At 34.3% G+C, this 20,318-nt stretch overlaps 1 protein-coding gene across 2 annotated transcripts in view; it reads right to left on the bottom strand.

The window, feature by feature from the left end:
- The window catches only part of LOC149542205 (mediator of RNA polymerase II transcription subunit), a 97,261-nt gene extending 88,120 nt beyond the window's left edge, over nt 1-9,141 (bottom strand). For both annotated transcript variants that reach the window (XM_089797222.1, XM_089797223.1), the window contains exon 1: nt 8,671-9,141. The gene's annotated coding sequence lies outside the window, so the exon portion shown is untranslated. The remainder of the gene's footprint in view (nt 1-8,670) is intronic.
- Between the last annotated feature and the right edge of the window lie 11,177 nt (nt 9,142-20,318).

Genomic DNA, 20,318 nt, shown 5'->3' with positions numbered 1-20,318 from the left:
AAATTGTGCTGAGGTATACAATTCTCTATTTTCCTTATTGTGGCATACAGTTTCCAAGGAGGAATTTGTTGTTGGAGATTGTTTTGGAAATTGTGAGGAGGTTCATCAGAGTTATTACATCAACTTGCATCTGCATTTAAGAGGTTTGATCTGGGCATTTAAGGCTTCTGTATTCATCCTGGATGGCAACGTTTTGGTTCTAAAGACATCTGCAATTTGTTCCTAGGTGGAGACATCATTCATAGAAGGTTGGACATCTTTCTCCAAGGCCTGCAATATATATTATTGGGTTGTTGTAGATTCACATTGGATTGCAAATTAAAAGTCAAAACCAATCTATATTTTCAGGTTCTTGGCATTTTAATATATTATTGCTGCTACTGTTTGTTTGAAACATTGTTGGTAATGAATTAAAGCTGAAGCAAATCCTTTGTCTTTTAGAATTATATAATTGCACAGTTTGTAGGGCAGAATTATGAATTAATGTTGGCATTCATACAAACTTCTTAGTATTAAATTGATCTGAAATTGTAAGTGCCCAATTGCATTCTCTAGTGTGATTTCGAAAATTAAATTATCAAATTTGCAACAATAACAGTAAAGACTGCTAAATGTTTGATGAAATGTTAGACTATTAATTAGCAAAGGTAGATTGATGATTGTTAAGGATATAACCAGCTAGGGTTATTATAGTGGTATTAGAGCGGTTTCTTACCATCCAATGGGGTAGAAAAATTACTTTATTTTCAAATTTGTTGTTGCATTTGGAGTGACCAGCACTCTAGCATTTTCTAGCCATGGATAGACATAGGAGGACTAGTAACTCTAGAAGTTGGTGGAGCGATGAGGAAGTCCGCACGAAAATGAATGTTTTGCAGGAGAGTATGGAGAAACTTAAGCTTCATCAACAGAGGTTAGGCGAGAGATTGTCGGATCCAGAGACAACTGAGAGAGCAGCGAGGTATATGATTTCGGCCTTTAGAAGGCCAGCATCAAGGTTACAGGGAAGGAAGCTTGAGTTTTCCTCAACAAGTGTCCATAATGCAAATGTACCTATATTTAGTACGACACCTACTAGTCCTATCTGCAGCGTAGATGGACTTTCCACACAGACATGTGGATGTGTCAGTGCCACTGGTGGACAACAACACTGAGCGTCAACGGATTGAGGATTCCAGAGTTGTTGTGGATAGTGCAGGTGCTATTGGGGCAGTAGTTGTTGCTGATTGTTCAGACTCTCTCGAGGAGGGGATTATTATTGGAGATTTGAATATGAGTTGTCGTAGTGTTGCTCCAGTGTAGGAGGTAGCTGCTTCGTCAGGTGGGACCAATGCATGTATGAAGCCACCAAGATATGATATTGGTGATTTGGGTGTTACAGTGGAGTCTATAGATGTGGGTTCATGCTCTAACCCTAGCATAGAGTCATGTGTGCTGAGTCAGGTGACAACAGTTGAGGCTCTGTCAGGTAATGGGGATATAGATAGTATGAACACCTCTTATAATTTGTTGGATGATTCTATGAGTTGCACTGGGTATGATATCCCTTGCCAGGTATCAGCTAATGACTGAGGAGGTTTTAGATGGATCCTAGGATCGGTGTTTACGAAATCTTACTATTGAGGTAGAAGCTGAGACATGAGAGGAGATTGATACTGTGAGGGCTTCCCTTTCTTCAAAAGAGGTGTTGGTTGAAGTACCCAGTAGTTGTATCTCGATTGTAGATATGTGCGAGGATGGTAGCACACATGCAATGAGTAATCTTGTGGTGAGCAGTTCTCATTCGGTTTCCTATCATAGTGCAATTACTAAGATATAAAGCTTGCATAGGAGGCAAGGGTTCCAAAGGCATCATGTGACTAGTCAGTTGAAGGTGAGTGAGAGTGACATTTCTTCAGCTCTTGAGCATTATGATGCTATCTGTCTGATGCTAGCCACATCTGGTCGGGGTGCTCCCATGTCATAATGAGCACGGTGACAGTAGTCTTTCCCTAGCTGAGGTTCCTGCGCTTCAAGAGGTTGTCAGAACCTTGAAGCATAGTTACTCTCAATTAATTGCTGACAGGGATTACCTTCTGGAGTGGGCTAGCACCTGCTATGACACGTTGTTAGGGAAAGAGGAGGTGGTTGAGCTCACCCAGGAGCTTGAGGTGGTTGTCAACTCTCTTTAGTGTACTCAGTTGGCTCTTTAAGAGTCACAATCACAGTTGGATGAGGTTACTATGGAGTTAGAGCGAGAGTACAGTGGACACCAACTCCAGACCCTGTTCAGCTGCATATTGTAGTTGGTGGTGAGCTTGTTTGTACGGTTGAGGATGATGGACATGATGATGTGACCAACACATCCGTCCAGGATATGGGTGTAGTAGGTACAGAGGAGGTGAGAGCATTAGTGGAGACAAGCTCTCATGGTGATTTGCTTTCTTCTGTTGGAAGTGAATCTATTTCTTCATTTCATACAGCAACATTGGATTGTTGGCAGTGCCACAATTTCAGAGGGATCAGTTGTGGGTCGTAGGGGAGCAGGTTGATGCTTCCACATAATTTCTACTGCACAAAGTTTTTCATGGAGTATCTTTTGGAGAGTTTGGATGTGTGGGAGGATTCATACAGAGTTTTAGAATGTACTCACATCTGAGGCTCTTATGCTATTCAGAGGTTGGTGGAAAAGGTTGTAGAGACTTTGTCAACAATGCTTCCCCATAGGGATCTTCTAGTCGGGTTCGCTAAAAGAGTAGCCCAAGATCCTGCCCAACCAGTACTTTGGAGTCAAAGATTAGAGTCATCTCCTAATTCCCGGTTTGGTACTGATGAGCCATTGACAGAGATTGTGGCTTTCTACTGGCATTATACAGTGGGGTGCATTCATCAGTTTTCTTTTGACCCACAAGTAGAGGATTTGATTTCACGTCGGTGTGGGTTGGCTCCAATTTCATACCATCCATTATAGGATGGGTTAGCACCATCTTTTGCAAATGGGATTGGCATCTGCAAGTTAGACCACTTGCAATATCTACACACCCAGGACAGTTTATCAGAGGTTGGAGTTGGTGATAGTGATTCAGGTACTTGTGGTGATTATCATCTCCACAGTGCAGTTGGGTGTGTGTCAGTTTGATAGGGACTCAGATGTTGACAAAGTTGGTATTTCAGTTGGATTGAGTTCTGATGATTTATTATCGCCACCAGTGCCTACAGTCAATTTCCAAATGATTCTATCATTGTTATCAGTTATTTGGGTGTTAATGTTACAGGAGTTGCTTGTACACTACAGGGATAGTATGCAATTCTACCCTTGGGATCCAGGTGGACTATGATGTTCATTTTGCTCTGGGATTGCTTGGGGACAAGCAATCTTAGGGAGGGAGGATTGCAATGTCCCCATTTTTAGTAGGTACCTGCAGTTAGCTTGGTCAATTCACCATCACGACCCTCGTGAGTTGACAGTGGGATTTGAAGGTCTCAGTGTGGGATTATAGGCTTTCCAGCAGCCTATAGTGTGTTTTGTGTCCGTTTAAGGGACTTACTATTTATAGTAAGTTAAACTATTGATTCCGATGAGCTTAGTTGAGTTAGAGGAGTTGAGTAATGCTCTCAATTTTTTTTTCGGGCTTCTAGTTTGGGCTCCAAGAAATAGTAAGTCACCTCGTCAAATACATTCTTTCTTCATCAGGATCACTCTAGTGTTGTCAGAATTTGGTTTTGATGCTTCTTCAATTGTTTTCGCAAGACGGGTGAATTATTATTATTATTCTTCTAAATTTGTTAAGGTTGTTATTTTTGTTGGTGTTGTATGTTGGTCACCTCAATATCATAGCTCGTTGGAATCGAGATGAAAAGTTTTAAATCGTAAGCACAAGAAACAATGGCCTTGTATGTCAAAATATTAATTTATGGTGGAAAAGGTCATTTTTCAAGGCAAAAGCAATTAATAAATAATATTATAATGGCACTTTATTATATTTTAATGTTATGTGGAGGAAGCTTCTTAAGTGAAGTTCATTTGGGAAACTTGTGGCATTTGGAGATTATAAATATGAGGCCATTTTATGGGAAAGGCATCCAATTGAATATTTATTTTCTTTTGTTGGCATGGTGACATATTCTGAAGTTATGATTTTCTATGCCCTTGCTGAAGTATAAGGGTTTGGGATGTACAGCTGAAGTAATGTAGATTCAATTATGGGAATTATTCTGAGATTGCTTTGCAAATTGTGCTAAGGCATACAATTTGTGATTTTCCCTACTATGGCATACAGTTGCTAAGGAGGAATTTGTTGTTGGAGATTATTCTGGAAACTGTGAGGAGGTTCATTGAGTTATTAAATCAAGCTGTGTCTGCATTTAAGAGGTTTGATCTGGGCATTTAAGGCTGCCGTATTCATCCTAGGAAGCAGCGTTTTGGTTCTAAAGACATCTGCAACTTGTTCCTAGGTGGAGACATCATTCATAGAAGGCTGGACATCTTTCTCCAAGGCCTGCAATATATATTAATGGGGCTGCTGTAGATTCACATTGGACTGCAAATTAAAAATCAAAGCCAAACTACATTTCCAGGTTCTTAGTATTTTAATATATTATTGCTGCTACTGCTTGTTTGAAACATGTTGGTAATGAATTAAAGCTAGAGCAAATTCTTTGTCTTTCAAAATTATATAATTGCACAGTTCGTAGGGTAGAATTGTGAATTAATGTTGGCATTCATACAAACTTCTTAGTAATAAATTGATCTGAAATTGTAAGTGCCCAATTGCATTCTCTAGTGTGATTTCAAAAATTAGATTCTCAAATTTCAAACAATAACAATAAAGACTGCCAAATGTTTGACGAGATGTTAGACTGTTGATTAGCAAAGGTATATTGATGATTGGTAAGGATATAGCCAGCTGGGGTTATTACATTCAAAGGTAAATGAAAGATGTTCAAACTATAACTATAACAGCAACACCATCAATGGATGCATATTAATGTGCACGCAATAATTGAAGTAAAGCTCATTAATCTTCCAGATAACCACACAAGGAAAACTTACAATCAAAAAAGTGCTAATAAAATGGATTATGCGAGTTTCACAAAGATTGATTCACAATTTCCTTCATCTAACAAAATTACTCAAATAAAATTCTAAACTAAACACTTGACGCCATATTCTAAACTGTGGGAAATGCAGTAAACCATGCAATACTTCAAAAGTTCACAAGTATTCACCATGCAAAGACAACAATGACTATAGAGCAATTTTGGCAGTATATTAGCAACAATTCTCCAACAATATCCCTTATGAATGGGTTGAGCAAGCCTTATATAAGGAGCTCCATTACAATGAATAGCCAAGAGTAGTTTAAAATCAATGGCCCAGATTAATCTAACAAAGCCCTAATCACAATTTTCACAACTACCACTAAAAGCATTAAATGTTGTCCAATCAAAGTCAAGCACATATCTAGGAGCCAATATAAAATTCAATGCCACATGGGCTTACAATAAATCTCTTTCGAAGATTATTTCCTTTGACTTTTTCTCTTTTGGCAAATTGAATGAACGTAGACATAAAAGCATCGAGCTCTTCCGTTGGGGCACTTCACGCATTCTGGACCTTCCACTCAACAACATCCAACTCAATTGAACATGTGGCAAAGTCTTCTCCTAATTATTTGCATTATCTTGACAAGTGACCATGAAGGTTTTGAATGATGCAACACCCCTCAACTATATCCTATGTTACCCCGAGTTTCCGGGATGGGGGATGGGAGACGAGGAAACAGACTTCTGAGATGTTTTTTTTTTTGGCTGAAATAGGGGACGGCTATATATATATATATATATATATATATGTATGTATGTATGTATGTATGTATGTATGTATGTATGTATGTATATTCATGAATTGCAGAATTACATAACATTGTCACATTCATCATCATAGCAACATAGTTTTAAAATATGAATTTCATTCATCAAGTCAGCATAGAACATAGCACCAAATCGAATCATCGTCTAAGAATTGGAACATAGGATGACATCCAATGAGAGAATCAATCTGCCATAGATTAGACTTTAGAGCCCTTTCTTGTGGGTTTTGGAGGAAAACCGAATCTGTTGTGCCAAATCTTCCTAGACGGGTAGCAGCCATATTGTTTGGGCAGTAATCAGCTACAACAATTTATTTCTAGGCAATTATTGCTTCGATCAGAACATTATCAAAGCTGGAAACAATCTGAGTATTCCTCAACCCAGCAACAATCATTTCCAAGTTTGCAATATGAATATCAAATAGAAGTTTGATTTACAATCATTTTCAGGTCTGGTTTGTTGAACAAAAGTTGAAGTTTTAATTTTTAGTGATAGTTGGATGCTAAATTTGTAATGGCTTCCAAAAAAAATTCTTTCAACATGGGTTATATTAACATATTATTTTAATGTGGGGCCAACAAATGGCCAGAAAATCACCATTTATTAATTTTATTTTTTAAGTTGAATTTTATTTTAAAATCGGAAACTTCAAGCAGTCCCCAGGATGGATGGGAAATGACTACGGAGTCCCCGGGACGGTTAACACCATCTAGAAACGCATTGACCATTTTCGAAGTTTCGGGGACAGGTTTCCGATTTTCTTGCTTGGGTGGGGACGGCTTGAAAACGTTTCCGACCGTCCCCAAGTCCCCGAAACGGAGACAGTTTCCAAAACTCAAGGCTTAGGGCTGGAAACGCGTCCCCAAGTAACACAAACTATATCCTCTTGATGAAGTAGGTAGTCTTCATCTTTTCTTTCAATATTTCCATTTCCATGTTCTCTTCTTTACTTTCACCAAATTGAAATGTCACCCTCGTTGCTTTGAGAATTTCATCTTGGGTCACTTGAATCATTTCCTTTAGCTACTAGGAATCACATTTTACGTTCACAAGGGTGTCTCACTTTGAAACTAATGCACTATACCCTCCATTGAGATCAATCACTTCATTTTCCTTTATCACCTTGTCCTTTTCCAACATATGCCTAGGGGCTCCATTTAATGTTTGCAATCATGGGATGATTTTCTCCTAGATGAACTGAAATTCTTCAAAAATCATACACAAAGTTTAAGCTCTTATTTTAATGGAAGCAACCATCTTGTAACTCTCCATGAACTCAAGAAGAAAAATACATGCTTCTTTGGAAACTTCCTCCACCCATGCATTTACCTCTTGGGTTGTAATCTTCATGACCTCTAAATTATCAATCGATTATATTTCAAGTGTTATAGGAGCAAAAGTGTGATCTTTCTCTTGTATCAGATCCATCAAGTGTTTGATAAAAAATTTAAAGTATCGAGCTTCTTCCTTGTTTTGTTTCTTCTTTCCAACTTCTTTGTTCAATCTTTGCTCTAAAACTTAAATTACTCCATTGGCATCTTCAATCTCTTGCTTCTTCATAGTTGTTCCAAAATCATACTCCACAATATCATAATCTTGAGGAAGAATGTCTTCTCTTGCCTAAACAGCCCGTGGGATAACAATTTATATTGTGTGGGCACTTGAACCATCTCTAATGATCTTTGCAAGCTTTTTAGCTAGTTTCTAAGATACTTTAAATGTTCTCAACTGGCTATTTGTTTGTGACTTCTATTTTTGACATGTCCCTCAACCACTCAAGAGCAGTGTATTCTCCCAACTCATTGTTTGGTTCGCCTTCATCTTGTCCTTTATTTCTTTGGTGATCACCTCTTTGATCCTCTACTTCTTCATTTTCATCTGGTTTCATGATCATATCTTTGTTGAGGTTCCCAAGAGTACCTATTTCATCATCTTCTATTCTTTCTGGAGAAGAGTCTTCTAATGTCCCTTGATAGGACCTTACTTAATGTGCTCTCAAATTCCCAATTAGGGTTTGGATTGCACTTAGGAATGGCAACTTGTAATGTTCCCTACTAGAAGAATACCAACTTCCAATGATTAACATACAACACTATGCATTTAACTTAATTATATATTAAGAACAATCCTTAATTCACAATACATACTTAAGTCCTAATTCCTTACCTCACTCTGAACTGCTAACCTTAAGAAAGATGGTATATTTATTGTGCTATGACACTTGACACAGTCTGCAAACAGGCTCCCTCAAGGTTCTACCAATCTCGGGACATTCTCCTCATGCAACCGAATCTACTCAGCCTCTTTCTACACACACTCCGTATCCTCTTACCATAATTAGCGAGTAAGCAAGGTTGTACAATATAAAAGGTTTGAGAAGAAGAATTTAGTTTAACATATGAAGATAATCCAATCTTTTTAGAAGAAGAATTTAATAAGTTTTTGACATATGAAGATAATCCAATATTTATAATCAATCTATGTGAAAATAGTTTGGCAGCCATTGCATTCACAGCATCAGCACAAGCTGGTATCCATTAAATACTAAATAATTCTATCGGACAAGTTGTGGCAAAAATAGTCACATGAACAGGAAAAACTAGATAAACTAAAAAAACCCCAAACAAACATAAAATGCATTAGATAGATCTCACTAGGTATTACAATTATATCATACAAAAGACAGCCATGATTAAAATCACGGAACCAGTGTACGTTAAAAAAAAATTGGTTTTAGAATGAAATTAAACACAACACAAAATGACCGTACAAGTTCCTCCAAAATAAAAATCATTGTAACTATGGCAGGTGACTTACCTTAAGATTCTGCAAAAACTTGTCTCGTGCTGCCAACGATGCTTGTGAGAAAAACGGGTAGAGTTTGCAGGAAAATATTACGAAACCCTACCTAAGCCGATTTTTTTAAATGAGATGAAACAAAACCGATTTCCCTATAATTTGCTGCTTCTATTCACAATGAACAGAAAAGTAGATCAAAAATATCGAGATTTTAGTACAACTACATTCTCGCGCTCGAGACAAGATTTTTACAACCTTCTAAACAAAAAATATTCTTTGCTGGTTAAATCTATTTTCAGAGGTGAAGCGATTTAGTGTTTGAACCGCCTGAATTTTGTCTCCTCCAGCGGGGAACATGCTCCAATATTATTAGCCTAACGGTTAGCATGTGTTCTACTGAATTCAACTCTTGATTATCATCGTATCATGATCTTATTATTATTAGTTCAGAGACGAATGTTTTCATATGAACTATAAAGAATTAATCGTGCTTTGAAACTTCCAAAAGAATAATATATCTTATGTTTCATAGTATTTAATATTTCGAATTTTGAAGTTTATTGGAATTTTTGTATTTTCTTATTGGTCAGTTGTTTTTTGCTAGTGGTTTAATTAGTTTTCTAAATTAAAAATAAAAAGGCAAGAAGTGACCACATTTCCAAAATAGAACAATTGTAAAGCTTTTATTAATGTTCGATAGGATAGTTGCCCGTGCACGCTTCAATATTTACTCTGTTCATAATTAGTATTGAATGTCGCATTAAATATCTACATTGGATGCAGTGCTCAAACGCTGGATTAAATATGCAACTAGATTTAGTTGCCTTTTGTTGTTTCCAGAGCAGACGGTGGAGATTTGTGGATTTGCTAGGTTTTCACTCTTGTCTGCTTGTATCGAAACTCAGTCGTTTGCATTTGTGGGGGTGGGAAGCTGGGAGGGGAAGTACACAGGAGCTATGGGATGAGGCTTATCTTTGCAAATTGTGTTGTTGTTGCAAAGGAACTCTAGTTTGTGGGTACGGCTTCCTCGCTCCTCAACAAGGTTTGCCACTTTTGAACTTTACTTCTCTTTGCCAGTAGTTTTTCTATGTCATGTCCATTTTCTTCTCGAGCGGGATTCATAAAAGAGGGTTGAATTTTCCGTCAACCCAACAAAAATGTCTTGCTAGGGTTTCAATTTTTGAATTTATATCTTTTTCATTTTGCTCAAATTCTTTAAATCTTCTCAACTTAGCTTTATTCGTTGTGGTTTTGGGGGTTTGTGTATTCATCTACGTATCTGTGAGTTTCAAATTTGTATGTCTATTTACTCTCAATATTTCGCAGGGCCAAGTATTTATGATGGTGTATTGCTAATCTGATCGGGTATTGGGGCCTGAAGATTTAATTTGAATATTTTAGAAAGGGCTAACCAGAGTTTATTTTTAGCTTTAACATGCTCAGTTGATTTGGTATTGCATCCTTGCTTAGTATTATCTTATAAGCATTTTCCTTTGCTTGCTTGTTTTGTGACAGTCTCTTCGTCTATGTATTTTCTCTTCTTCCTTTTCAATACTAATGTTTAATCACTTTTTTTTTAAATTAGTCCACTTGTAGTATTGTAAACGATGTTGCAAAACTAACTATTTTCACCTAGTTCTGTACTTAGGCTGTCTAGATCGTTGCAAAATTAATGATTTCACTCGTTTCTACATATAGGTTGTCTTTAGGAGTGGGCAGTATGGAAATAACAATGGGTGCCATTGTTACAGAGACAAAAAGAACTCTAAGGGCGGTGCCAAGTGCCCTTAAGACTAGTGTTGCACTCGCTCTCGCCAAGCTTGGTTAAGCGGTGGTCATGTCTGAAGGGACCTTAGAGTTTTTAGGTATAATAAATTTTGATTTGTGCCATCTTTACTGTGTGTCAGTCATATTTGTGATTTGTCACTTAACAAAGATCATGTGGCAAGATCTGTCGTCATCTCTATTGTCTGTCAGTAAACAATGGTTATGCGTCACTAAGTATATATTGGTTTCTTTTGGTGTGTAGTCAATATTAGTGTTTAGATAGACTAGCATATACAGCAAGGTCAAAATCAGTGTAGTGTTTTGGCCTATAATCTATGTTTTGGAACAATTGTAGCTTTGTAACAAATAATATTTTCATTTGTAATATACTTCTTCGAAAGTCGAGGACACTTTAAATCTTAAACTACGTAATGGTTTATGATAAATGAAGAATGGGAACTGTTTGTGTAGTACGATTGTCGAGCTTGGTTTTCTTATTTATCTTTTACAAAGTGTTAAGGTGACTAAGATGTTTTTTTATTAGTTTTCAAGTTCGTCATTTTGGTTAAGACTCATCAATATATTCTCATAGACTAGTATAGCATATTTCATATGTTAATGAGGAAATATGAAGAACTGTCATAGCAATCATGTTCTTCAAACACAATATAGTTTAAGTTCATATAATTGGCAAGAATAAATATTGACACTTATTTGTGATTGGCTTGTTGGTCAAAAGATCGAGCCATAGATTGAATTGATTATTCTTTTTCATTTCTGTGTAATGGTAACAGGGAATAAGTACGATTTAGAAAGCATACCTCAAAGAGGTTGTGCCAATTCTTCAAAGGCCTACCCCTCTCACCTTCAAATTTTAATTTGTTCTTTGTCATGTTAGTTCACTCAATCATTACTCATTTTTGTTCCCATGAATAGTCTCATTACGCCTTGGAAAAACTTGCAGACTGTGATGATGTACTTATGAATTCCTTTCTAAAGGTTGGCTTGTTCTATTCATATTAAGCTGAGAACTAAAAAAGTCACTTGATGGAGACTGGTCATCAAAAATCATATGTGCATTAAAAGGAAAGTCTTAAATCATCGATACCAGTTAGCACTCTCATCATGCCTTGCAAAATATTTTAGATGGTTTTGATGTTGTTATAGGTTAATGATTATTGAATAACATCTCATATCTTTTATCTAGACTTTTTCCTTGGGTAACTTACATACCGATTTTCTTCTCAAAACATGCTAAATAATGCTTTGCAGAACAAAAGAAAATAAAAATTGTCTACTACCGAAAGCATAACTAGTAGGAAAGTAGGTATGCAAAACTATATAATAATAATAAAAATAACTCCTTGTATACCAAAACGATAACTAGTAGGAAAGTAGGTATGCAAAACTATATAATAATAATAAAAATAACTCCTTGTAGACGTAAAATATTTTCATTTTCTCCTAATTAGCCAATCTTTCTTGTTCAAACTTGTGGGATGCTATATAATTTTATTATTTATGCACTAGTCTACATGATGATTTTTTTTAAGATAGTAGGTAGAAGATGTTTTCGAATGATAAACATTTGTGAAAGAAAGGGGGAAAAATGGTACTTTTTCAAAATTTGAAATGTGCTTCCTTGTTTATCTTAGAATGACATAAGATCCGATATTGAAGATTTAAGAATATGTATTTTAGACATCAGTTTCTTCAAGTAAGTTATTTTCCATTGTTGTATGACTTAGATACTTTCAGCATGCTTTGCAACAGAAAACTTGCATCAATTTCAAGTCTTTACAAGCAATATTGACAGGGAACATTAATGACACATGTTAAAATGGAAGTGAGCTCATTCATTTATGCTATTTTCAAATCAATAATTAGATTTAAAGTACTAGTTTATATTCCCATTCCCACTCTATTTTGGCTGCTATTCTATTTATTTTTATGTTTGGTATGCTTTTTTTCCCTCTCTTTTTAACATTTTACTCTTTTAAAGATTATTTGATTGTTTAAATGATCACACCACATAACCTAAAAAAAACCTTGGTCATCAGTATGTACCACATTGATTTATTGAGCTGAGATAGGGAAATTATATAGCACATATTGATTTATTCAAAACTATTAGGCAGCAACATGACAATACAATGTTCATGATAATAACAGTATGATTTTGAAGAGAAGATAGGATTTTTATCATACCTTTCGTGTTTATTAAAATAGTTATATATACCAATACTTATCCAAAGCAAGTGTTTCTAACATAATAAATTACTACGAAAACATAACCTCATAATCTATTATTTCCACCATTTTTGGAGTTGTATTTATATTTAGCAGATAGAAATAAAAGAATCATGCCATAGAAAGATGTTGAATAGGATGTTATTTTAGATTAGGTTATATCTAAGCATTTATAGCTCTGGCTTTTATTGAGAAAGAGTTTATTTCCATGTCATGCCTTTTGTCTACATTGATGAATCTATCTTAGAATCAGAAACAAATGCTAGGAGCCATCTAAATCCGCTCTTGGTAGGTTTCACATACACAGACCTAGAAGTATCCCATATACCATTTATATATAGAGAAAATTAGTCCTATAGGCATGATAGCCAAGACAATTATTAGATATTCTCCTAAACATGGCATTGTAGACCATGCTCAAGCCTGTAGCAGATTTAACTCAACAATATGCTCAAATCACCATCACACTATGGGCTTCTTGGCTACAAGTAAGCAGATAGGTAAAAAAATATAATGCTTTATTTAATGCATTTGCATATGATAACTATGACGGGGAACATATCACATCTCACATTAATATACAACATATATAGTTGGAAGACAATTGTTGCATTATTGTTGGCCTAAGATATTTTAATTATTTTCAACAAATTTCAATATTTCAACTTTTACTAGGGTTTTGCATTGTCAATTTGAAGTTTAACTATTTGAAATACCAAACATTATATTTATTTTTAGATTTTTTAATTGTTTACTTTACATTTTTAATATGATATATATTTTAAAATAAAAATATAAAACTCAAGTATAATAATATTTAAGTTTATATTATAAAATATTTTTTACTGATAATTTTTTTCTATTAAATATAAGAGGATCAAAAAAACAATAGAACCAGAGAGTTTACAAAGTATCAACAAGGAGGTCTAGCCTTCATCCGACAACAGAGAATCAAATGTACAATGACATCAAAACATGAGGAACAACCAACTAATGTAAAACATCAAAATGAACATCCATCCAAGCAGTCCAGCCAAGCAGACCCTCCATCCGAACAATGTTTTTGTGCTCTTGAATTTGAGTTAATATGAGCAGCTCTTCTTTTCTGGCATTAACATTCTTCCAGATCTCCTTGTTCAGTCTTTTACACACCTGATCAAAAGCATGCAGGTCACCCAACGTTCTTCTCCATTGATATCCATGTTTCAACTCACAGTAAAGGAAGGTAACATGACCATCTTTGAGGAATCTCTTCAACTTGTCTTTCTCAATTGACATAGTGGCCTAAACCTGCAAGAAAATTTTTAAATTAATATTTTAAATACATTCTTAAATAATATCTATTTAATTTTTATATTTTTAAACTATAAAATAATATATTTGTATTCTAAAATATAGATGTCTATCTTTTCTAATATAATACTATAAATTATTACATATACAATAACAAATGAGATTAATAAATATTTAGCATGCACCAATGTCTTTGCATCTTCTAACTTTGTGGACTAATATTAATGAATTGCGATTGAAATATTTAATAAATTGTTTGAACTTTGGATAATGAAATGTATTTAGTTTTTATTAGTCCCTGCCTATTTATAGCCAGGGAACTAATGTTTTCATTAGACCCCCTCTAATTTATTGAGATGAAAAGTATAATTTCTATTCTAAAGTTCTGATGCAAAAAATTTTAAAATCAAATTCTAAGAAATAATTCCTTTTATTTCATTGGCTAGATGCATTTTTCTTGGGGGTTATTTTAATTTTTAAAAGCAAAAAATAAGAAAGAAACAATAGAAGATGAGATCAAATTTATTACTCTTCTAAGAAAGGGCCAGTTGGAGTCCACACATTTTTCTTGCCCCAATGGCAGATGTGAATGAAGGAAGCAACTTCTTGATGCAAGTGCTTACTATATTCAATTAATTCCACAACTATACATTCATATGACATTAGGCATTCAGTGATCATCTCATATCAAACCATAATTTTAATTGAGCACACCATTATTATTAAAATTCAAATGGCGGGAATGACAAAGTATCTACAGTTTGCTAAATTAGTATGTTGATTAGACAATAAAGATGTGAAGCTAAAAACATTTATAAATTAAATTTAAAAACATGTTAAATTTGCAAATGTATTTACAGTAAAAATATGCTAAATTTTGAAATGTATTTAAAGTTTCCAACTATGTCAGCATAATATATTGATATAGTGGTGAGAAGAAATTGAAATTATTAATAAATTCAAATATTTGATACTTCAAATTATAAATATGTGTTTCATTAATATTATAATTAATAGTTTATTTAAAATATATATTAACTTTTTTATTATAAATTATATTAAATTTAATGTGCATGAAATATTATTATAAATATATTTTCAAGTATAATTGAACATAAAAATGTATGTAATTATTTATGGATTACATTTTATAATTTATAAGTTGTCTTATTTCATAATTTTGATTTCTTGTATTTTGATTTTCTTTATTTTTGTCCATATTTACAATAAATTATATATAGCTATTTATGCATTTTGTGCCATGACTCACTAATAATATTAGGTCAAAATTTAAACTTATAATCAAATGTTGGATAAGCTCAGAGTGGTGGATAAGCTCAAAGAGAAATACTTGAATCTAACATAGTAATCTAATTATTTGATCACATCCTAAAGACACAAGCACTAACTCTAGCTCAATAATTGTGCATTAACCCAATTTGTTTTAAAAATGGCACAAGTCATTGCCATTATAGACCACTCCAACCAATGGAACAAACAATGATTCAAACCAAAATAAATGGGCATAATTTGTTACAAGGTACAAATATTGCAACAATAGTGAACAAAAGAAGACCATCTCTTGTGAAAACCTTAAACACTGCAGATATTGCAACTACACCTAGTCAAACCTTAAAGACTCATTCTTAACTAAGACATTTGAAAGCAACAATCCATAATAGGCAAAGAAACCCACCAAACATGTCCATCAATCAATCAATCAATCAATGTTGACAATATTGCCAAAGACAAAGACAAGTCTACATCTGCTAGAAAAAGATATGTCTTTCGCAAGCCACATACAACACATCAGGTTACAAGTTATCCATATCAATTTGCACTAAACAAAAGACAACATAAATCAATTAAGCTTTATCTACAAGAAATCAACGATACACCAACTCAAGCATGTACACTCTGTGAAATGTTATGCTTCAAAAAACACATCTACAAAGTTACTAGTGCATTTGTTAGTGCTTTCTCTTTGCTCTCTATTAAAATGAGTGAAAAAATAATTGCATCAAACTAGGTGATTTGCAAACATTGTGTAGATGTAGTTGTCCATGGAAATCTCCCTAATTATGCTGCTCCGTGGAACATAAGATGAAATAAACGAATCCCTCTTGTTCAAACCTTGACTAGCCTAGAAGAAAGACTTGTCGCTTTGCGTATTGCTTTTGCACAAATCAGGCAGTTGGGATATAAAAGAGCACAGTATGGCTTGAATGGCACAATTATCAATGTTCCTGTCGATTTTGATAAAGTGAAACATGCATTGCCTAGAGACATAGATGAGACAACTACTATTGCAATTAGACTAAAATGGAAGCTACAGTATGAAAATGCATATGCACAAGGAAATGTAAGACCTGCCATGTCATGAATGCTTTATCAATCTTGTCTAAGACAACATTGTATACAAAAGAAAAGGTCTCAATAAATAAAGATTGGCAACTGCTATTTGCAAATAAAAGAGCACGAAACTAAACAGATAGCACTATAGATGCCAACATAGACGCAAATGACATTGCCAATGAAGATGAAGATGAACCTGAACATAAATCACTCATACATTGGTTTAATGAATCACATTCAATCAATGATCTTCGTACATTAATTCTCGAAATTGCACCATTTAAAGGCTTCAAACCTCTTGGCATTTTCCAGGATACTTATTCAGAAGAAATAAACTTTCCAACATTGTTTTTTGGATCTCCATGAGCAGAAGACATCACAAAAAAATTAATGTTCTAAAAAATTGTAAAGTGGGAGCTCATGCATAAAGGCAACAACTTCGCAACACATATAACAAACATATTTTTTTAAGCCATTAAAATAATTATTCAACAAATATTGTCAATAACATGGGTCTATATAAGGAACTTGTTGAATTAAAGGTGTGAAACTATATGCTAAGGATGTGCACAACCCTAGAAACCTAGAACACATATAGAAATCTCCAATAGGTTTTAGATCTCTAAAGAGTATTTGCACATCTCCTGATTATTTGTAGAATACAAGGAAAAACACATTTGCAATGATTCATCAACATGGTCCTCCAACTTTTTTCGTTACACTGACAAGTGTTGAACACTTTTGGCAGCCATTGGCAAATGCATTACAACATATCAAACACTCAGCAACACAGAGAAAATGAAAGCTTAGAGGATAAAGACTTAGACTTTGAAATTAGGAAAAAACTAATCCTTTGCAACCGCTATTTTAATCATAGGCTCAATGCATTTAGGAAAATGATGCTAAAGAATGATGACCTCTTTGGCAAAGTATCTAATTTTTTTTGTTATAGAATTCCAAAACCAAGGCAATGAACATGTGCACTTCATGCTATGGATCATGGATGCACTTGTCTTTGGACATTGCAAAAACAATAACATAGAGGACTTCATTGACAAGTAAATTTTATGTCACTCTACACTATTAGATCTAAATCTCGTCAAAATGCAAACACATCACCATACAAAAACATGCAAAAAGTATAAAACATCCAGTTGCAGGTTTAGTTTTCCCTTACCTCCCATGAGACAAACAACAATATTGGAGCCATTGATAAACATTGATCCTACAATCAAGGATAGAGAAAAAGTTTTTTTCACACAATTTCAAAGCAAACATTACATAAAGGATGTTACATTTGACAATTTCATGTATGAATTCCAACTTGATGAAGCTTATTACATTGCCATGTTGCAAGCAACATTGACTTGAAAAATTGTCTTCCTAAAAAGACAACCAACTAACATATGGATAAATGCATTTGCTAAAAAAGTGCCAGTACTATGGTATGCAAATACAGATACACAATTTATCTTGGATGCATATGTTGTTGCATCATATTGCAGTTCATACATGACAAAAGAAGATAGAACATTATCAAATGCATTCAACCAAGTATGAAAACAATGCGCTTGCAATGAAAAGGCACATTTCATACGAAATCTAGGCAATCCATTGCTTAATTACCAACAAATGTCCAACTGTCAAGCAGTTCATATTACCTTTTCTCTTCCATTATGCAAAAGCTCAAGAAGCACCATCTTCATCAATAGGATTCTTATGCTAAAAAGCCCTAAGCTATTAGAGAAAGAAAAAGATGACTCTGAAAATATCATGTATGCATCAACGATAGACAAGTATATGGAACAACCACAACTCTTTGAGAAAATGTCATTGATAGAATATACAACTTCCTACTCAAACAACTCATTGAAGCCCAAAAAAAGAACAAAACCACGTATCATACGCTATGTGAGATATAATCCACATATTGATTATGAAAATTTTTGTAGAGAACAACTCATGCTTTATGTACCTTTCAAAAAGAGTGAAAACTCATTAATGGTAGGGCATGAAACATGGAGTGCAACATTTCAAGCACACAAACTACAAATTGCATAGATTGAAAAAATTTCATCTCACAAACAGATAGTAAATGGGGTGACATTGAGCAAGTTGCAACAAAAACGATCAATAATAATCAGCCAACAATAGACCTTGATATTGAACATGGGCATAGAGAAGCAAAGAATAAAAAAGAGAAATACGACATTATAACTAACATTTTAACATATAACAAACTTAAAGAACTTACATGCTACCACATTGTCACTATTCTTAGAAATTGCCCACCCATTCCTTCTTACAAACTAGGAACACTTTAGCTTGCGATGACAACTAAATGAAGAGCAACAATCAATAGTCAAAGATTTCCTCATGAAAAAGAGAATTGCATTTGACAAACCACTATACTTGTTCTTGATAGGAGGTGTTGGCACTGGCAAAACCCTTACAACAAAAGTCTTATTTCAAGTAATGTTTTGAATCTATGATAAGCAACTAGACAATGACCCATACAAGCCTAAAGACATTATTGTGGCTTCCACAAGAAAAGCTACATTCAATGTAGGTGGCATCACTACACATTCTATTTTTCAGCTTCCATGTAACTCTTCGAAGATGTTGCCATTGGACTCAAACACTCTTGACAATCTAAGCAAGAAAATGGATCAACTACAAGTCTTTCTTATTGATGAGGTCTAGTTAATAGGTTTAAGAATGATAGATTACATTGACAAAAGGCTAAGGCAAATCAAACATATACCAAAAAAACCATTTGGCAATGTTGACATCATATTTTGTGGTGACTTATACCAAGCACAACCCATTTGCAATAATTGGATATTTGAAGAGCCAACAATAAATAATGAAAAAATCCCATACACATTTTGGCTAGAACATATCTTGTGTTTTGAATTGCACACTATTGTTAGACAAACAAACAAACACTTCATTTCCATTCTAAACCATACAAGAACTAGTCAACAAAATGATCAAGACCTTAGCTACTTGAACACAACATGTTACAAGACACCTCCTAATGATCCAAAATTACCGTACTTGTTTCATAGAAATTCAACTATTACCGAACACAACAAAAGAATGTTAGACTTTTTGCCTACTGAGATTTACATATTTCAAGCTCTTGATGAAATAGATTCACACTTTAACAATGTCTAGTTCCAAGTGCAAAAATCATCGTTGCCTACTGTACTTTATCTAAAGCCAGGAATTCTAGTCAAGCTAATAGCTAGCAACCTTGACACGCAAGATGGACTAGTCAACGATGTTGATGGAGTCTTCCAACTACATACAACTCATGATGAAGACATTTTATGGATTCGATTCAATGACCCTACAATTCGTTAGAGTAATTAGTTGTTTTCACTTATTAATTAAATGACTTTGATTTAATTAAATAAGTTACCTATTACTCTAGTTTGCTTAAGCTATCTCGTAGGTGCATATAATTAATATTTTATTAATTATTATGTGCAACCCTAGCTTTTTTAGGCTTTAGGTTACCCTTTTCGGGTTTCGATCTCCTTTATAAGGATTGATCTCTTTGTAATTCTTTGAATTCGTTGAATAATATTTTTCTTCATTTGAATACAATTTTGCATGTTTTTCAGATCAAACCCTTGCCTCTTCTTGTCTTTTTCTTCTCTGTGACAGGTTTTTTGCATATAGGTTTTCTTGGGCTTCATGGATTTGTTAAGCATATTTGCTCAAATCCTACATGGTATCAGAGCCAAATCTGTTATAGCTTGTTCGGTATTTGGAGGAAAAGGGAGATCAAGGGTTTGGCAGATCAAATCTAGTGTTTTTTCAAGTTTTTTCTAAGAAAATAGTGGGGTCACTAATTTTTGGAGTAGTTTGAGGCCAAACAGACCTCATAGATGGATTCAAAAGGCATCAAAACCCCCATTTCCATATAAAATTTGTTTGATTCGGATAACGTTAATCTAGGAGGTAAAAAAATTGTCCGACAAGGCCATACG

The sequence above is a fragment of the Cupressus sempervirens genome, chromosome 8 (assembly GCF_028749045.1).
Source record: "Cupressus sempervirens isolate cs-2001-9-10 chromosome 8, ASM2874904v1, whole genome shotgun sequence".
NCBI lineage: Eukaryota > Viridiplantae > Streptophyta > Pinopsida > Cupressales > Cupressaceae > Cupressus > Cupressus sempervirens.
The sequence above is the reverse complement of the archived record's forward strand: the minus strand, read 5'-3'. Positions and strand labels throughout refer to the sequence as shown.